General features: G+C 25.5%; 1 pseudogene across 1 annotated transcript in view; it reads left to right on the forward strand.

Annotated features, from left to right (window-relative positions):
• Positions 1-10,110: 10,110 nt before the first annotated feature.
• LOC149512360 (N-terminal acetyltransferase A complex auxiliary subunit NAA15-like) overlaps positions 10,111-20,733 on the forward strand; it is a 29,188-nt pseudogene continuing 18,565 nt past the window's right edge. The window contains exons 1-17 of the transcript XR_016332702.1: positions 10,111-10,313; positions 11,350-11,428; positions 12,090-12,172; positions 12,262-12,408; positions 13,968-14,083; positions 14,812-14,917; positions 15,890-15,961; positions 16,063-16,178; positions 17,006-17,138; positions 17,800-17,877; positions 17,979-18,032; positions 18,165-18,238; positions 18,602-18,656; positions 18,755-18,850; positions 19,338-19,474; positions 19,584-19,652; positions 19,739-19,969. The product of XR_016332702.1 is annotated as an N-terminal acetyltransferase A complex auxiliary subunit NAA15-like (transcript). The remainder of the gene's footprint in view (positions 10,314-11,349; positions 11,429-12,089; positions 12,173-12,261; positions 12,409-13,967; positions 14,084-14,811; positions 14,918-15,889; positions 15,962-16,062; positions 16,179-17,005; positions 17,139-17,799; positions 17,878-17,978; positions 18,033-18,164; positions 18,239-18,601; positions 18,657-18,754; positions 18,851-19,337; positions 19,475-19,583; positions 19,653-19,738; positions 19,970-20,733) is intronic.

Consider the following 20,733-nt stretch of genomic DNA (forward strand, 5'->3'; position numbering starts at 1 on the left):
ATAAGAGAAAATATTAAAGCAAAAGGAAAAAGATAAAATAAGTACTAAAAAAGAGAAAAATTTAAAAAAAACACAAAATAGAAAAAATAAAAAGGTAAGGAAATGAAAAAAATACCGAGTCAACAGAAAAAATTTTAAAAATACAAAAACTAATAAAAATTTCAAAAATGAAGAAAAAATGACAAAATAAAAAAAAATTAGTTTATAAAATACAAACAAAAAATAAAAAACATAACAACTAATAAGAAATAAAGATATAAAAAATTAAAGATCAAAAATAAAAGAAAAAAAATGAAAAGGGATGACAAAGTAGAAAAAAATTTAGTTTAAAAAATGCAAGCCAAAAAAAGTAAAAAGACAAAAAAATAAAAAAATCAAAGATAAAAAAAATTAACAAAGAGAAAAGGTTAATACAAAATAAAAATAAAAACAAGAAATAAAAAGAAATTTGTGAAAAAATTAGAAAAAAAAGAAAAAAATAAAAAATGAAGAGGCAAAAATATGAAATAAAACAAAAAGAAAAAAAAGCAAACAAAAAAAATATGAAAGCACATGAAAAAATAAGTAAAAAAAATGAAAAAAATTTTAAAAGAGAAAAAAGTTAACAAAAATTTATAAAAATGCAATAGCAAATAACCAACAATGATAAATAAAAAAAAAGAAAAAAGATAGAAAAACAAAAAAAAAATCCAAAACATTATAAAAATTTGTGAAAGTATAAATAAAGAAAGAAATAAAAAATAAAAATAAAATAAGAAAAAAATTAAAGCAAAAGAAAAAAGATAAATAAAGTACAAAAAACAAAAATAATTAATTCAAATAAGAAAAGAAAAAAATAAAAAAATACAATAAAAAGATAAAAAGTAAGAAAATCAAAAATAATGAATCAAAAATAAAAAATAAAAAAGAACAAAAATTGAATAAAAATGAAAAGGAATGACAAAATGAAAAAAAAATTAGTTTAAAAAATACAAAAAAATTGAAAAACAAATAAGAAATAATAAGAAAACAATATAAAAAATCAAAGACAAAAAATAAAAAAAGATGAAAGTTAATGCAAAATAAAAATGAAAACCAACGAACAAAATGCAAAAAAAAAAGTATGAGAATTTAAAAACACAAACAGGAAATAAAAAGATATTTGTGAAAAATATAAGAAAAGCAAGAAAAGAATAAAAATGAAAAGACAAAAGATTTGATATAAAAAAAGAATATAAAAATTTTTAAAACAATGAAAAAATTAAAACAAATAAAAAATGAAAGCATATGAAAAAAAGAAAGCAAAAAGAAAGAAAATTTTGAAAGAAAAAAGTTATTGAAAAATTATAAAATAGAACAAAAAAAACAAAATAAGACAAAATAAAAAAAAATAAAAAAGTTCCAAAAAATAAACATAAAAAAATTTTGAACTTTATAAAATTTTTTTAAAATATAAATAAAAAATAAATTAAGAAAAAATATTAATGTAAAAGAAAAAATAAAATAAAATACTAAAAAAATAAACAAAAAAAACAATTAAAAATAAATAAAAGCAAAATTAAAAAAGTAAGAAAATAAAAAACTAGCCAATCAAAAAAATATAAAAAGATAAAATGAATAAAAATTTCAAACAGAAAATAGCAAAAACTTTTAGTTTAGAATATACAAAAAAATATAACAAATATAGAAAACAAGATATAAAAAATAAAATAAAAGTCAATACAAAATATAAATAAAACAAAAAAAGTGCATAAAAAAAGAAGTCTAAGATTTTAAAATTGTAAAGAAGAAATAAAAAAAAGTGTCAACAAAAAGATATAAGAAAAAGCAAAAAAAAGAAAAAATGAATATACAAAATATATAAAAAAAATTAAAACAAAAAAATTAAAGCAAATCAACAAATAAGGTAAAAGAAAAAGAAAAATTTTAAAAAGAAAAAAAAGAATTAATGAAAAATTATAAAAATAGAATAGAAAATAGCCAAAAAAAAGAAGACAACAAATATGAGACAAACCAAAAGAATAAAAGATTAAAAAATAAATTAAATATCCATAACATTATAAATTTTTTATAAAAAAGAACAAAAATTAACAATAAAAAATAAAAGGAAAAATAAAATAAGAGAAATATTAAAGCAAAAGGAAAAAGATAAAATCAATACTAAAAAAGAGAAAAAAATTAAAAATAAACAAAAACACAATAAAAAATAAAAAAGTAAGGAAATGAAAAAATGAGTCAAGAAAAAATTAAAAAACACAAAAACTAATAAAAATACAAAAAAATGACAAAATAGAAAAAAATTTAGTTTTTAAAATACAAACAAAAAATAAAAATATAAGAAATAAAAATTAAAAATTAAAAGAAGAAAAAAGTTAATACAAAATAAAAAATAAAAACAAAAGAAAAAAGTGTGGAAAAGATTTTTAAAATACGAAAAAAAAAAGAAAAGCAAGAAAAAATACAAAAATAAAAAAACAAAATATATAAGATACAATAAAATAAACAGAGAATTTTAAAAACAAAGAATAAAAATTAAACAAAAGAAAAAGCTTATGAATGCATAGGAACAAATAAGAAGAAAAAATTAACAAGAAATAAAGAGTTAACCAAAAATTATTAAAACAGCAAAAAAGTAAGAAAATGAGAAAAGAAAGAAAACCAAAAGAAAAGAAAGATTAAAAATAAAGTATCCATAACAACATAAAAATTTATAAAATATAAATAAATAATTAAAATAATTAAAAATAAAAATAAAAAATAATAGGAAAAATAAAATAAAATAAAATATTAAAGCAAAAGATAAAATAAAGTATTAAAAAAGAAAAATAAATAAAAAAAATTAAAAACAAAAAATACAAAATTAAAAAATTAAAATGAACATAAAAAATAACGAATCAAAAGAAAAAAATAAAAAAGACAAAAAAAATGATTAAAAATTTCAAAGATGAAAAGGAATGATAAAATAGAAAAAAATTAGTTTAAAAAAAAAAAAACTAAAAAATATAACAAGTAATAAGAAAACATATATAAAAAATCGAAGTTAAAAATTAAAACAAGGTAATGCAAAATAAAAATAAAAACAAAAGAAATAAGTGCAAAATAAAACACAAAAATTAGATAGAAATGCTAAAAAACCTAAAAAAAATAAAGAAGAAAAACCTTAAGAAAAAATAAAAAATGAAAAAAAAAAGATAAAAAGTAAAGAGTACGAAAAGAAAGAAAAAATTAATAGAAAATAAAATAAATGACAAATTAAATGGAAGTAACAAAAAAAAATCAAAGTATAAAGGATAATATTTAGTAAAAAAAGAATAGAATGAAAATAAAAGGATAGTATTCAGCAAAAAAAAAAAAGAATGAAAATAAGAAAAAATATATAAACTAAATAAAAGAAAAATTAAAAGTGAAAAATTAAGAAAATCCATAAAAAGTAAAAAAAAAAAAACAAAAAGCTAAAAAACCCAAAAAGAAAAAGGAAATAAAGAAAAAAAAAACTCTAAAATGCTCAAATTTGAATTTATGTTTTAAAACTTAATTTGAATTTTAAAGTTTAAATGCAAAATATTTTGATTTGACTTTGTTGCTTTAAATTTAGAATTTTTAATTTTTAAAATTAAAAGTTATAATTGAATTTAATTTAACAAATATCCAATTGAAGGAGTAATTTAAATTTGAATCTTTTAATTTTTTTTTGTTTTAAAACTAAATTTGAATTTTTAAGCTTTTAAATGTAAAATATTTTTATTTGTAATTATTGATTTGAAGTTGTATATTTAAACCAAATTAGTATTTTGAATTTGTTAAAAGTTATAATTGAGTTTAACTTAACACAATACCTATTAAAGAAGTAATTTAAATTTGAGCCTTCTAAATTTTTTTTTGTAAGTTTCATTCAAATTCAAAATAAACTTTAAAAGTACTCCTAAAATACTAAATAAAAAAATTTCTCGAGAGGTTTTTTTTTTCTTTGCAAACAAAATTAGTATTCTAAGAAACAAAGATAGCATAAAACAATATTACAATCTAAAACATGCTTGAAAATTAAAATATTCAAAAGCTTTATTTAAAAATGAATCATCTAACAAGCTCTAGGCCATGCCATATGATTAATAAAACTAATAATTATAATAAGAGCCAATAAAATTTGAACAATGTAAAAATACATATACATGAAGTAAATAATGATGGAGATAACAATTCCAAACAGTGTTATTATATATAAGCCAATAAAATTCCAAAAGAAAATAATAAAGATAATTATTATCTCTTAACAAATTGTATTAAATAAATGATAAAATTTATACAATCCAAAATAATAAATAAAATAATAAGTAAAAACAAGATAATTTGTTAATTAGATAAAATGCATGATTAATAAAAACAAATTCCAAGAAAATTTACAAGATAATCTTAATTAGATATCTAATTAGTATACATACACATAACATCTTCCATTTCTAATGAAGTCAAAGTCTCATTTAACAATGTTTAATAATAAGGTGACCTACTTTTAAGTTAAACACAAGCAACATACCACATATATAGAGAACAATGCTATTTTAGAAATAAAGACAATCAAACTTGAACTTCATCATTTAATACCATAATGAACTACAAATCCCAAAGCAAAAAGATTCAAGGAAAAGATTGCCTATAAGATAAACCTAATCACATCCATTGCCATCCCTCAAGCTCACAAATCAAACATTAGAAATGTTTAACTCAAAACCCCAAAAATATGAAAGTAGAAGGCCTTTAAGAACCTAAAGAGAAATTAAAACTAAAGTAACAAAAACTTAACAAGAAAAGATTAGAATGAAAGGCTAAAGATAAGAAGTAGTTTTGCATCTCAACATAAATAAACAACAATTAAAAATAAAAATAAAATAAAAGATAACCCAATTAAAAATAAAAATAAAAGGTAAAATAAAATAAGAAAAATATTAAAACGAAAGAAAAAAGATAAAATAAAAGTACTAAAACAAGAAATAAATAAATAAATATAAGGAAAAAGAAATTAAGAATGAACAAAAAGGTAAGAAAATGAAAAAATAACAAATCAAAATAAAAAAATGAATAAAAATTTCAAAAATGAAAGGGGATGACAAAATAGAAAAAAATTTAGTTTAGAAAATACAAGCAAAAATATATATATAAAGTAATAAGAAAAATTAACAAAGGAAAAAAGTTAATATAAAATAAAAATAAAAACAAAAGAAGGAAGTGCAAAAAAAAAAAAATGGAAACAAGAAATAAAAAAAATTTGTGAAAAAAACAAAAAATCAAGAAAAAAGAAAAAAAAAAGTATATAGAAAATTTTAAAACAAAGAAAAAGGTGAGAACAAAAAAATATGAAAGCATATGAAAAATAAGTAAAAAAAATTTTAAAAGGAAAAAAGTTAATAAAAAATTATAAAAAAATAATAGAAAATAGCCAACAAATGATAAAATAAAATAAAAAAGCAAAAAAAAAGATAAAGAAATGAAAAAATAAAAAATCCAAAAACATTATAAAAATTTATTAAAATATAAATAAAAAAATAAAAATAAAAATAAAATAAGAAGAAATATTAAAGCAAAAGAAAAAAGATAAATAAAGTACAAAAAAGGAAAAAAAATAATACCAATAAGAAAAAAATTTAAAATATACAAAAATACAATAAAAATAAAAAAATGAGAAATGAAAAAATAAAGACTCAAAAATAAAAATAAAAAAAAGGAAAAGGAAAATGAATGACAAAAGGAAAAAAATTAGTATGAAAAATACAAAAAAATGAAAAAAATAATAAGAAAATAGTATAAAAATCAAAGATAAAAAAATTAAAAAAGAGAAAAGTTAATATAAAATAAAAGTGAAAACCAAAGAAGGAAGTGGAAAAAAATAAAAATAAAAAGAAATTTGTGAAAAAAAAAAGAAAAGCAAGAGAGTAATAAAAATTAAAACAAAAAAATGAAAGCATATGAAAAAATAAGTAAAAAGAAAAAAAATTTATAAGAAAAAAAGTTATTGAAAAATAATAAAATAGAACAAGAAATGAGAAAATAAAAAAATAAAAAAACCAAAAAAAAAGAAAAAAAATTCAAAAATAAAAAATAAAAAAATTCAAAACTTTATAAAAATTTTTTAAATTATAAATAAAAAAGGAAAAAATAAAATAAAATACTAACGAAAAAGCAATAAAAATAAGAAAAGCAATTAGAAACAAACAAAAAAAATAAAAATAAAAAAAATTAACAAATCAACAAAATAATAAAAAAAGAGAAAAGGAAAAAAATTTCAAAAATAAATAGAAATGTCAAAATAGAAAAAAAACTTTTAGTTTAGAAAATACAAAGAAAAACAAATATATATATATATAAAAATATAAAAAATCAAAGAAAAGTTAATACAAAATATACTAAAAACAAAATGAAGTGTGAAAAAAGATATAAGAAAAAGTAAAAAAAATGAAAATACTAAATATATAAAATAAAATCAAAATAAAAAAAACAAATAAAAATTTCAAAAATGAAATGGGATGACAAAATAGAAAAAAATTTAGTTTAGAAAATACAAGCAATATATATATATATATTGAAGTAATAAGAAAACTTAACGAAGGAAAAAAAGTTAATACAAAATAAAAATAAAAACTAAAAAAAGAAGTGCAAAAAAAATGGAAGCAAGAAATAAAAAGAAAAAAATGAAAAGACAAAATATGAAATAAAATAAAAAGAAAAAAAGTATATAGAAAATTTTAAAACAAAGTAAAAGGTGAAAACAAAAAAATATGAAAGTAAATGAAAAAATAAGTAAAAAAAAGGAAGAAAAATTTAAAAGGAAAAACAGTTAATAAAAAATTATAAAAACACAATAGAAAATAGCCAACAAATGATAAAATAAAAAAAAGCAAAAGAAAAGATAAAAAGATGAAAAAATAAAAAATTATGAAAATATAAATAAAAAAGAAATAAAAAAAAGGAAGAAAAATTTAAAAGGAAAAAAAGTTAATAAAAAATTATAAAAACACAATAGAAAATAGCCAACAAATGATAAAATAAAAAAAAGCAAAAGAAAAGATAAAAAGATGAAAAAATAAAAAATCCAAAAACCTATAAAAAATTATGAAAATATAAATAAAAAAGAAATAAAAATAAGAAAAAAATATTAAAGCAAAAGAAAAAAGATAAATAAAGTACAAAAAAAAGAAAAAAATCAATACCAATAAGAAAAGAAAAAAATTAAAAATAAAAAAAGTGAGAAATGAAAAAATAACGACTCAAAAGTAAAAAATAAAAAATGAATAACAATTTCAAAAATGAAAATGAATGACAAAATGAAAAAAAATTAGCATAAAAAATACAAAAAATGAAAAAAATAATGAGAAAGCAGTATAAACAATCAAAGACAAAAAAATAAAAAAAAAGAGAAAAGTTAATATAAAATAAAAATGAAAACCAAAGAAGGAAATGTAAAAAAAAAAGTATGAGAATTTAAAAACGCAAATAAGAAATAAAAAAAAATTTGTGAAAAAAATAATAAAAGCAAGAGAAGAATAAAAATTAAAACAAAAAAATGAAAGCATATGAAAAAATAAGTAAAAAAAAAAAGAAAAAATTGTAGGAAAAAAGTTATTGAAAAATAATAAAATAGGACAAGAAATGAGTAAATAAAAAAATTCAAAACTTTATAAAATTTTTTTAAAATATAAATAAAAAAGGAAAAATAAAATAAAATACTAACAAAAAAGCAAGAAAAATAAGAAGAGTAATTAGAAATAAACAAAAAAAAAAGAAAATAAAAAATTAACAACTCAACAAAATAATAAAAAAGACAAAAATGATTAAAATTTTCAAAAATAAATAGGAATGTCAAAATAGAAAAAAGTTTTAGTTTAGAAAATACAAAGTAAAATAAAAAAAAAAAACAAATATAGAACAAAAGATATAAAAAACCAAAGAAAAGTTAATACAAAATATAATAAAAACGAAATGAAATGAGAAAAAAGATATAATAAAAAGTAAAAAAATAAAAAAAATGAAAATACTAAATATATAAAATAAAATCAAAATAAAAAAATTTTCAAAAATGAAAAGGGATGACAAAATAGAAAAAATTTAGTTTAGAAAATACAAGCAAAAAAAAAAAATATATATATATATATATATTTAAGAAGTAATAAGAAAACTTAACAAAGGAAAAAAGTTAATACAAAATAAAAATAAAAACAAAACAAGGAAATGCAAAAAAAAAAATGGAAACAAGAAATAAAAAGAAATTTGTGAAAAAAAGAGAAAAACAAGAAAAAAATATAAATTAGAAAACCTACCCATTTCTTCTTAACTTCTTTTTTCCTTCTACTTATTTTATTGCCAAAATCTCGTCTACTTTCATGTACATGTTACACCCATTCTTTTTACTTGTGAAGTATGGCTTTTCATGATTCTGTGTGTATGGCTATTAAGAGATTGTTTCTTCAGGCTACCTCTCATTCTTTTTTCCCTCCACTATTTATATTTTGCTCTTTCCTTGCCACAAAATTGTTTTGATCGGTATTGTTCTTGAGTACTATATCTGCTCTTCACCATGTTGTAAATCGAAAATTTTCAAACTTAAGTTTGAATATTTGGTGACTCTGCCGTACTTGACGATGAAAATTTCTTCTTTCATCATATATGATAGTAGAAAAAATCATCTTTATAATGAACATACTTGCCCCATCTCTTACTTTGATCTTGTTATCAAATTATTAGAGATAGCAACAGGTTGGATTAAGGCATCCTCTAAGCCGGTTTAGGGAGTATGGATTTGGATGGTAAGATTAGGGCATCCTAAAAGTCGGTTTGGGTAGTATGGTTTGGATAGTATTCCAATAGTAAAATATTATAATTCATTGTAGGTTGTCATAAAGTTCGGATAGTGTTTTAAGGGTACTAATTATCCGAACTTGATTACAAATAATAATATTTAATATTATAGATTTATTTAAAAATGATTTATTTAATATTTAAATTAATTCATTAAGTGTTCTAATTTATAATTTTAGCTTTTATTTATTTTATATGGATTACTTTCATTTATTAATTTAATTTCTTTTAATAATATTTTTTAAAATCAATTTTAAATTTGAATTTAAAATTTAACTTAAGAAACGAATATTTAATGAGTTTGAACAATAATGGGATTTTTATATATATATATATATATATTATGTGAGTTAGATTTACATAATAAAATTAAAATTTATTTGAGTATTTATTGAATTCAAATATTTTAATAAATAAAAAAATTTGGATACTTAAAATTAACATATATCCTATCTGTTGTCATTCATAAAATTTGTAACACAATTTATAAAGCAAGCTTCCCTGCTAGTTTCAAACCGAAGAAAAACAGGTTCTATTTCTTCATCTGAAATTATCATAAGAATTAAATATTTTTGTGGTCTTTGATTTAACATGTAGTGCAAAGATAATATGATTATTTAAAATGACAAATTTTAGTATTCACTTTATTTTTGTTTAGCTATTATTTGAAGTGAAAGTTTTCTCCAATTGCTTTCGATTAGTTTGTACTCTGAAATAGTTTGCTTGCATGATATCAAAACATTAAACATAATTTATTAGTGATTGAGGTTGTCTTTTAGTATGTCGAATTCAAAAACAAGCCAAAATGGCATATTTAATTGATATATGATATTAACATAAATGATTAGAAATTGATTGGGCCTACGAAAAAAGACAATAAGAGAATTATAAAATTAAGTACTTTATAAAAATATTTATTATTTGATTTTATAATAAAATAATTAATAAAAATATTTATAAATAAAATTAATAAAAAGTTAAAATTACATCTCAATATTTAAATATTTAAATGTACATATATTTTGATTAAATGTATATCTAACATATAATAATCATTTAAATTATAAATTAATACCTATTAAGCATTAAAGTGATAAAAATAATTTATATTTTTATTAATTTTATATCTTAAATATCTGATTATGATATCAATTAATAAAAATTTGTGAGATCACCCTTTTAGTAAATTTTCCGTCAGACAAATGAACCAACGGCTCATATATATTAATCAAAAAGTTATTTATTTATTCCTTTTTAATTTTACTTTTGTTCAAGCTTCTTGTTGACCGTAGGGTTGAAGCAGCAGATAATGCCACCACTCTATTCTCTCTCTTGCGAGCCCCTAACTCTCACTTCATCAAGTCTCAATCTTCTCATTTTTTTTTTTCTCTTACGATTCTTGTTTTTCTTCTAAAATTTTCTAATTTTCTTCAATAATGGGAGCTTCGTTGCCTCCGAAGGAAGCTAACCTCTTCAAACTCATTGTCGTAAGGCTTCGATTCTCTTTTCTCTCTCATTTTTCAGTTCGTATCTACGTATTTCTAGTTGGTATTTATACTTGTATTTTGCTTTCTTATTTTTTGTTTATTCGATCGCACTTCTTTTTTCTTTTTGTTCTTTGCTTGCAAAACCCTAGCTGGATACTGGTCTGTTTGCTTGCTGAGAAAATCGGTGGATATCAATTATAAATGGAAATTTGGACTAGATAAGCTTGTTTGTCAATTAGGTTTTTGCTTTTGGGCAATTTTTCGTATAAATTAAGTTCATTTTCTTTGTTCTGTTTAGTGATTGAGGCTTAATTAAGTTTATTGCTTTGCTTAATTTAGGTCAATGAATTCGATTTTGTTGAAAAGCAACTTTAAAAAATTGAATTTTGCTTTGACCTTTTTTTTTTTAAAGTAAGGATGCTCGTTGTGCTTTCCTTTTGGTGATAATTCATTTGTATCATCACGGAGAAAATTAGAGAAATGAAAATAAAAGGGTTTGGTGACTCTTCCTACTTTAGTAATTTCTCTTGCATGTTGCCAACTTTTTAAACTAGGAATTTTGTTGGTTCCTAATGGGAAACAATTGTGGCATTTTGGCTTTGACGCACATAAGCATTCAAGACAATAACAAACTTTGTGAAACAGTCTATTTAAGAATTTGATAGATTGACTGGGACAATTTTTAATGTAATTGTAGGCTTTGCAGGTTAAACTTGAATATTTATATATTTTAAGAACTTGTTCGTATTAGATATAGAATAGCAACATTTGGATGTTTTCCACACGCTATTGAGAGTTTTCCCCCCTTCCCTCTTTTTTGTCCTAATTTATAGTGAAAACTAGAGTTTTGACTGGTGAATTCTTACTCTATTTTAACTTCTATAGTAATGGACTCTTGACACAGTTTTTTTGCCTGATTTTTATGTAATTAATTTTTATCTGTTATTATACTCTAGCTAATTCTCATAACTGAATTTTTATTGCTTTGGAGGTCCATGTGCTATTGGTAAAGCTCTTGTATATTTTATCATTGCAGAAATCATATGAAACTAAACAGTACAAGAAAGGACTGAAGGCTGCAGATGCAATACTGAAAAAGTTTCCTGACCATGGAGGTCGTTTAATTTTAAGCACTTATTTATTTTTTTGTTTTTGGTTGAGAGGCACTTATTGTTTAGTGTTTATGTTTGCATGGTTCTTGTAAATGTACCTGTATAAAGATGCAAGAACTCTGAAACAAAAAGAACTTTACACTTTAGAGGAAAAAGGGGCTGTCACTAGATAGTTTATGTTGTTATCAAGGTTATTGGTTTCGATAATCCTTACAAGAATGCCTCTAAGTTGACGTGATTGTTTCTGTAGACTGTATGTTCCTTTCTCATGTCTTATGATTGATGTCATTTGCATTTTTGAAAGCACTAGCTGTATCGTGACTAGTCCATGATTTATGATGGTTCTAGAGATAAGTGGAACATTCTAGCAGTATCAATGTGGAGATATTCTCTATCAACTGAATATATTGCATTAATTTCGGGTATATAACTACATTTTTAACCTATACAGTTTGAAATCTGCAATATTTGAATACCTTCTTCATCTTGGTTGGGTTTTGTGAATATTCATTAGTGTGCGGTATTGGTAGAGTGTAGTAGCATTTTGTTTAATATATCCATCCTTTTAAATATGCAGTTTCCAAGTAATATTTTATGCTATCTGGTAACTGTTTGTTTGTTGTGTTTGTATGTTGTCATATGGGCTTTTATTCATTATTGTCAGAAACATTGTCAATGAAGGGGTTAACCTTAAATTGCATGGATCGGAAAACTGAAGCTTATGAGCTTGTTCAGCTAGGTGTAAAGGTTATCTTATTTATTTTCTTTTGGTTGCTATAATGTCAAAGCAGTGTCACTTTTTCCAACATTGTTTTCATGTTTGTGTCTTAAAATAGAATGATGTAAAATGTCATGTTTGCTGGCACGTTTATGGTCTCTATCGATCAGATAGAGAATACAGGGAGGCTATCAAATGCTATTGCAACGCTTTGAGAATAGTTCCAGACAACATTGAAATACTACGGGACTTGTCACTCTTGCAGGTATACCTTATTTACCTTCCTTCTCTATGATTTGTACATCTAGACTCAGTGTTAAATCTAAGATGTTTCTCTGTTGTATGCTTAATGTTAAGTAAGAACACTTACTTGTCATGGTATTTTTCGAACATTTAAAGGAGTTTCTCTGTATAAGATTTCTTGTAAGCTTTGTGGTTTGCCTAAAAGATTTTTCAGATTCCATTGTAGAATTTGAGAATCGTAAGTATTAGGGTACTTATAGGCAAGTCAATATTGCAACTAAAATAGTTTGGTGCCAACTTTTGTGCAACTGTAAGTTTCGTGGTAGTTGGTAGGGGCAGGTTCATTGTGGTAACTTAATATAACTGGATGAAAACACCAAGATCAGCTACATAGTTAGTAGTGAAGTGAAAATAAAATTTATGAAATTTGAAGCTGTTTAGTTGCTTGACGGAATCTACTAGTAGATGGATAGAAAAGGCATAATTATATTTAGTAACAAAAGAGACGAAGATATATGGCTTAAAACAGAGGAATGGAATATGGAGATAACTCAACTAAAAGGGAGAGGCTGTATGAGACCATGAAAAAACATCTTCTTAAACACTTAGAAAGTAGATGAGTCAGCTGGTTTTATAACTTTGAAAATTTAGATCATAGTTTTGGTAGAAACAATTTATGGCTTTAGGGGAAGGAAAAGGATATAACAGACATCATCTGATATTCTGGCAGCAGATTAATATGAGAGATGGTTCAGATTTAGTATCTTAATTGAAGGTTTTGTTTTGAGGCATACTCAAAAATTAAACATAAGTAATATAATCAGAAGCAACCAGTCTGATTTGATCCTTTCTTTCTCATTATACTGTAACAAGCAACCACCTTGAATTGATAGTTTCTGGTCTACCGCCACAGATCCTTTTTCTCTCTCATTCTACTAGTTCCTTAATGGTTGAAAGTGTTTATAGAATGACAAGTAATATAATCAGAAGCAACCAGTCTGATTTGATCCTTTCATTCTCATTATCCTGTAAGAATCAACCACCTTGAATTGATACTTTCTGGTCTACTGCCACAGAACCTTTTTCTCTCTCATTCTACTAGTTCCTTACTGGTTGAAGGTTTTAACATGAATGACCTTTGCAATTAGAAAGTGTTTATACTTTCTGGATCAGATCTGGTTCGGTTCTTCTCTTAACTTCATCTGCACATGTGCCTTACTGCTCCAGAATAGTAACAAAAGTCGGCGTCTTTGATACTGAAATTGATGATTTTCATTTCTATTATTCTCCCTTGATGCTTTAGCGCTTGCCATATTATGGATTCTTAACTCATGATTTCAGATGATTAAGTCATTTGTTGGCATTAACTTATTTGTGCCCCCCCCCCCCTTTTTATTTATGGTTTATATGCCTTGAAAAGTTAAAGGAAAAAGTATGAAGATGATGAGCATTTGTCTTTCTACTAAGATATGAAGTTTGAGAGAAATTTTTTGGATTTGATCATGGTTTGTATTTTCTCATTGTCATGTTTCAGGTTATTTCAGAAATTATTACATTTATGTTTTATCTCTTGCATTGCAGGCACAAATGCGAGATTTGACAGGATTTGTTGATACAAGACAACAACTTTTGCATTTGAAACCAAATCATTGCATGAACTGGATTGGCTTTGCTGTAGCCCACCATTTAAACTCAAAAGTACTTGTCCTTTATTTTTTTCTTAAAATAATTTGTTCCAATTCTTATGTCAACTTTCACCAATTTCTGTTGACTTTTATTTTGTGAAACATGTTTTAGAGTGTTGTTATTGTTATGTATACTTGAAGGTCCAAATTGAAGGGCCTTTTGGTATTGAAAGTTGAAATATTTGTTGATATAATGAAAGCCTTTCTTTAAATTAAATGCTTAATCAGGACTTAATGTTTCTAATTATATGATCAAATGGGTGCTAACATGGATGAAATTACTGTTGATTTTTAACACGTGGTCATATTGTTTGTATGACTTCAACTAAACATCCAATAAGATATCAAACTTCTTTTATGACAATACATGGTGGGTGTAGAATGTGTTAAAGATGTTACTAATATGTATAGATAGGTGGGTAGATAGATAGGTACCCTACTATTCTAAGCTGCTTGCACTTGCATTTATGAAATTTGGTTGCAAATTAGCCTTTTACAAACAATGCCTAGTTAACTGCAGAGTTCTGTTGTTTTTGCTATAGTTTTATATGGAGACAATGATGATGCCATATTTTCATTTGGCTTTATATATGAATGAATTGAAGTTGTTGGCACAACAGTTATGAGGGTTTTTCCTTTTCTGTCCGTCTTAGCCAAGTAGTTCTAAGTGAATGAAGTCTTATTAATTTCATTCATCCTTTAGGTATTTATGCTGTATTCCTTTTTTTGGTTGATATTAGTGGTGCAAAAGCAGTTGAAATTTTGGAAGCATTTGAAGGGACATTAGAAGATGATTATCCACCAGATAATGAACGTTGTGAGCATGGTGAAATGCTTTTATATTAGGTATTGGTTATGTACTTCAACTCCTTTTTTTTTTTTGCATGCATATGTATGTGGGATGTGGCTGTAATTTCACATGAGTTGACTTCATTATACAGACATTCAAAATTTTAGAATTTATACTAACATATAATGGGAGTGACTGATTTGGTGTCACTTGTTAACCAGATGCCAACACAGTTAGTGAAATTATCCATAAACCAAATAAAGTAATTAAATATACAAAAATTAAAGATTTTTAATGCCTTTAACTTCTTTATAAATGGGGTCCCATTTTTGAATTAATTCTAATGTTTTTCACATGCAATTAGAAAACCTACCCATTTCTTCTTAACTTCTTTTTTCCTTCTGCTTATTTTATTGCCAAAATCTCGTCTACTTTCATGTACATGTTACACCCATTCTTTCTACTTGTGAAGTACGGCTTTTCATGATTCTGTGTGTATGGCTGATAAGTTAAATTAAATCATCTCCAAGTTTACTTTAATCTGAGATGGAGGACTAACTAGTGGCCTATAGTGGTATTTGGCATCTATAAGATATTTAATTCTTGATGTATTCATGTTAGAGAGAAATATGGCTTGTTCACTAATTGTTGGGCCTTCTACAAGTAATCATATCTGTGGTGTTTGTACTTAGCAGCTCTGAATCTTAATAATTGCTAATCTCCAATTATATGTTCTGTGGAACCATTTCGAAATTTTTGTTTCTGACATCTTAATAAATTAGTCTATCTTTCTTTTTGACTACTCTTTTTTGGTTTAACACCATTAACATGATTCAAAAACAGCTTAAGCAATTGGACAAGTACCTACAAGCCTTAGCCCTTGCAGTAGCATTTATTTCTTTAATAATATATTGGCATAGAAATATGCATAACTACATTCATTATGCATAATGGATGCTGTACATCTAGACTAGTGGTGCCCCCTGCTGCTTTTCTAATGTTTATGAGGGTATGGTATTTTTCTCCAGATCTCTTTGCTAGAGGAATCTGGGTTTCTTGAGAGAGCACTTGAGGAATTGTATAAGAAAGAGCCAAAAATAGTAAGTGTCAAATGTATAATGCCTGAATACTTTTAACATTAAAAATTTTGTAAGGTTTGAATTTTTGGACATTAAAATTCTAACCAATTCTATTATTCTAGGTTGATAAATTGACTTATAAAGAACAAGAGGTTTCTCTCCTGGTGAAACTTGGATGCCTAGAAGAAGGTGCCAATAGTTACAAGGCTTTACTTACCATGAACCCTGACAATTACAGGCGAGTCTTATGCATTTGGTACTCTTTTGAAACACCTAGTTAAGCTCATTAATAAATCAATATTAGTCAACTTTTTCCTTTTATATAGCACTTCTTGAAGTTATAATTGACTTCTTTTTCTCAATGCCGTGGTGTATTATTATTGTAGGAAATGAAGAATAATTAATATTCTGAATGGTTTGTGTGTTTAAATATATTTTTTTTGGGCTAATAGGTTTTTCAATTCTTCTTGTAGTAACACCCAAATTCATTTACCTATGTTAGAACTTTATGAAGGGTTAAAAGAATGGTAGAAATAGTCATTATTTTTTATGTTCTATTTTCGTTGGTGCTTTAAGCTTGAAACTAATCAGTGTGTATCCCTTATGTCACAAATTCAATCGTTTTTTAGTTTTAAATTTTGTTTCTTTAAGCTTTTGCTTATACTTGTGCATGTTGCATTTACATCATGGTATCTTTACATAAAATGAGGTTATTTTTATTTTTTTCGTTCTTGGGATTGTTTTATATCTCTCTGTCCTGTCAAGCCCTTTGCTTAGCTCTTTTAGTAAAAAGAAGCATTATGCACCACCTCATATATAAATATAATTAAAAAGTAGCAAAGCAACTATGAGCAGAACTGTAATTCTATACTACTATATGTGTCAACACTCTCTTGGGTGCTTTCTCAGGTTGGGAAATGAGGAAAATTCTTTTACAGAACTGTTAAATTATGTCTCTTCACTCAGTATATGCCTATATATTGGCGCAATTTATTGCTATTAGGTCTGATAAACCGGGAGCCAACCAACTTACAATTTTTATATTTGTATATGTATATTTTTCAGATATTATGAAGGCTTGCAGAAATGCTTTGGCCTGTATTCTGACAATGCCAAGTATTCCTCTGATGAAGTTGATTGATTGGATGCATTATACAAATCACTTTCACAATAGTACACTTGGTCTTGTGCAGTTAAGGTGATGGATTTATGTTGTGCTTCTGTTTTCATTAGGAATTTATGATGGATGTTATCGATACATTCTGTTTATTGCAAAAACTCCCTAGTGGTGGAATGTGCTAGTCTAAACTGTTTTATTATGTCTTAACTGTTAAGTCATATTAATTTCATTTTCTGTTTTGTATCTGTTTTTTTTTTTTTTTTTTTTTATGATTTCCAAATGGTACCTTGGGATGTTCTGTTTATTATATTTACTCTGGATTTCTTCTCTCTCTCTCTCTCTCTCTCTCTCTTATTTATGGAATCACATGATGTAAATCCAACGAAAACCTTACTTTTCTGCAGAGCTGTCAAGCTTTCTCCCCTTTTCTAAGAGAGGAGGGGTGGCTATTTTTACAAATACTCTTGTAGGGATCTTATTTTTCTTGATGGCTTGATAAGAAATTATGTGTCAAAAATCTAGTGATGTGCTTCTACAACAGACACAATCCATTCAATGGCTTGTGATATTCTTAAATAATCTAGAAATAGATAGTTGTGGTATTATGCTGAAATACTTAATTGATGTCTTGATGTGACAATTGTAAGAACTCTAGGTGGTTAAAATTATGCTTTCATATGCTTCACCCTTAGAGATTTGACATGGACTTATATTAGAACTTTGTTTTCTCAATTTTTAGAGGATACCTCTTGAATTTCTGCAAGGAGACAAATTTCGTGAAGCAGCATTTAATTACATTAAGGCTCTTCTAACAAAGGTATATACATCCAATGAGATTTTTTTTTTTTTGTGTGTTAGTTTGACTGGTGTTTTTAGTTTGTTGGGTGAAATAATGATATATTTTCTTGGTGGTCTCAGGAGGTTCCATCTTTATTCTCAGACCTTTCTCCCTTGTATGATCATCCTGGAAAGGTAAGTTTTCTTACTTACATATTCTAAAAATAGAATTAAGTTTCTAAAGTTTGATTATTCTAAACTGCTTAGCAACTGGTTGGAGCTTGATTTCATTAGGATCGATTGCCGGCTTTGTTGACACTTACACAGGCAGACATACTGGAACAACTTATTCTTGAGTTGGAGCATTCAATTAGGACCACCGGCAGATACCCTGATAGCTAGTATATGCTTTAAACCCTTGTGTAATATTTTATTAAGTCTTAAAAGCAAATAAATGTTTAGATTTACTACTCTTTGAGGTAATATAGACTTCCAGCCCTTATGTGATATTCTAGTAAGTCTTAACAGTGTCTAAATGTTTAGATATTGGGTGCGGTCTGGGTGCATTTTTTTTCTTTTATTGCTTATTGTTTTGGTGAAGTCCTCAGTCATTTATGTGTTGTTATCTATTAAACAAGTACATAATGGTTGCCTATATCGTTGCATGTAAAGTTCCTATATGTTTTTGTTTGTATGCTAATACACAAGCACACATTTTGTATTATAATACGTCATTTCTTGCTTGTGTTTCATATGGCATGCAGGACAGAGAAAGAGCCCCCTTCAACACTTTTATGGGTTTTATTCTTTTTGGCTCAGGTTTCCTCACCCCGTGGGCCATGGCCTTTTCTTCTTTTCTTGCTATAAATGTTTGGTGCTTTCTTTGCATTTGAGTAAATTTGAATTTATTGATGCAGCATTATGATAGAAAAGGCCAATATGATGTTGCTCTTTCAAAAATTAATGAGGCCATAGAGCACACACCAACTGTAATAGATTTATGCTCTGTCAAGGTTTGTTCTCGTCTTCAATCTTCAAATTTTTGCATTGGCTTCATCTGCTGGGTTTTATATTTTCGTTAGCTGGATTCTTTTATTTTATTTTTTAATCTTATATTTTGAAATCTTTTTGCCTGGTTTGTCTCGCATCTCACAAGGCATAGCAATACCTGAAAATCTTTCTAGATATTTCCTTGTAGTTATCGTTCACTTGTAAGAGACTTATCACTTTCTATGATACTGACCTTGATTGAATATATTGTTTTGCACTAAATTGTGCAAAGTTGATATACATTCATTTAAAATGCATGCTAGTTTTTCTTTGTGGACCTTAAGTCTTGATGGGCATTGGGCAGGCATATGACCTCCTTTCTTAGGTTTTAGGGTTTTTGGTACATGGCTATTGTTTCTTGATGAACCTTTTACTATCTTTTGGAGAAGTTCTTGGAATTTTCTTGAAGCTGGTTCTATGTGTATATTATTTACTTCTCTTTGGTGACAGAGTCGGATACTGAAACATGCTGGTGATTTGGTAGCTGCAGCTTCATTGGCAGATGAAGCTAGGTGTATGGATTTCGCAGACCGCTATATAAACAGTGAATCTGTGAAGCGAATGTTGCAGGTTGATCAGGTTCTAAAGCTCCCCCCCTTCATCTTTTATCATAGTTAATATTTGTCACTGTAAATTTCTTTCAGTATTACTGTACTGTTCACAAACTTTTTCCACTCTTGAAGGTGGCTTTGGCAGAAAACTGCTATTTTTGTTCACAAAAGATGGGGACCAGCACAACAACCTTCATGACATGCAGTGCATGTGGTCTGTTTTTGTTTATTACCTTCGACATGTTGTTGTCTCTAATTACAATTTGGGTGCACCTACTGAGTGTTATCCATCTTTTGAAGGTATGAACTTGCTTTTGGTGAAAGTTACTTTTGACAAGGTGATTTTGGCCGGGCCCTGAAGAAATTTTTAGCTGTGGAGAAGCACTATGCTGATATTGCTGAAGATCAATTTGATTTCCATTCTTATTGTTTGTGGAAAATGACACTCCGTGCATATGTTGAAATGCTAAAATTTCAAGATTGGTTGCATTCACATGCTTATTTTCACAAAGCAGCAGCTGTTGCCATCAGGTGAACATTTTTGTTAGGATCTGCAAGCTTTTCAATGATTTGCAATAGACTTATTCTGTTTGGTTGTGGCCTGTACGTGAAAAATGCTATGTAATCTCTGTTGTCTACTTGTCTGGGTGCTTTTAGCGTCTGTCACCTATTGTTGATCAACACATGCATGTGATGCTTCACTTTGAGTTAGATTTTCTTTGCCTCCCTCTTTTTCCTTTTGTCTTTTGGGGAATGGGGGATTATTGCATGCATATATGTTGCATTAATCATATGTTGCAATGATGTGTTGTCTGAACCTTGATTTCAAAGCATGAAAAACTTCCTAAAGGTAACTGTTGTTCATTGCTTACCCTTGTACAACCATTCATTTGTTAATTAGACACTCCCATTATGATATCCAGTCTGATTCAAGACTCTTCTAACAGCCCCTCCATTAATAGAGGAGGGGCTATCATATGAAGATTTCTGATTCCCTTCCATTATTCTAGTTTTTCCTTGAATCTTGGATGTACGGATTTACAACATTTTTCAAGACAAAACCTCGCTAAGTTTATAATCAAGAAAGTATCAAGAGTCCTTTTCTTACATTTGTTTTTGCTAGAGAAAATTTTTCAAGTTATATGAGCAAAACAGAATATAGGGTTCCAAGTTTTTTGTTGATCAAGCAACAACCTGATTTGAACCGGGGAATAAGGGATTTGCAGTCCCTTGCCTTACTGGTTGGCCATGTCACCAAAGGTTAGAAACAAAAAAAATGAGAGTATCCCCTTTTT

This window comes from Durio zibethinus, chromosome 23 (genome assembly GCF_047325235.1).
Source record: "Durio zibethinus cultivar Kanyao isolate XHJ-2024 chromosome 23, ASM4732523v1, whole genome shotgun sequence".
In the NCBI taxonomy this organism is placed as follows: Eukaryota; Viridiplantae; Streptophyta; class Magnoliopsida; order Malvales; family Malvaceae; genus Durio; species Durio zibethinus.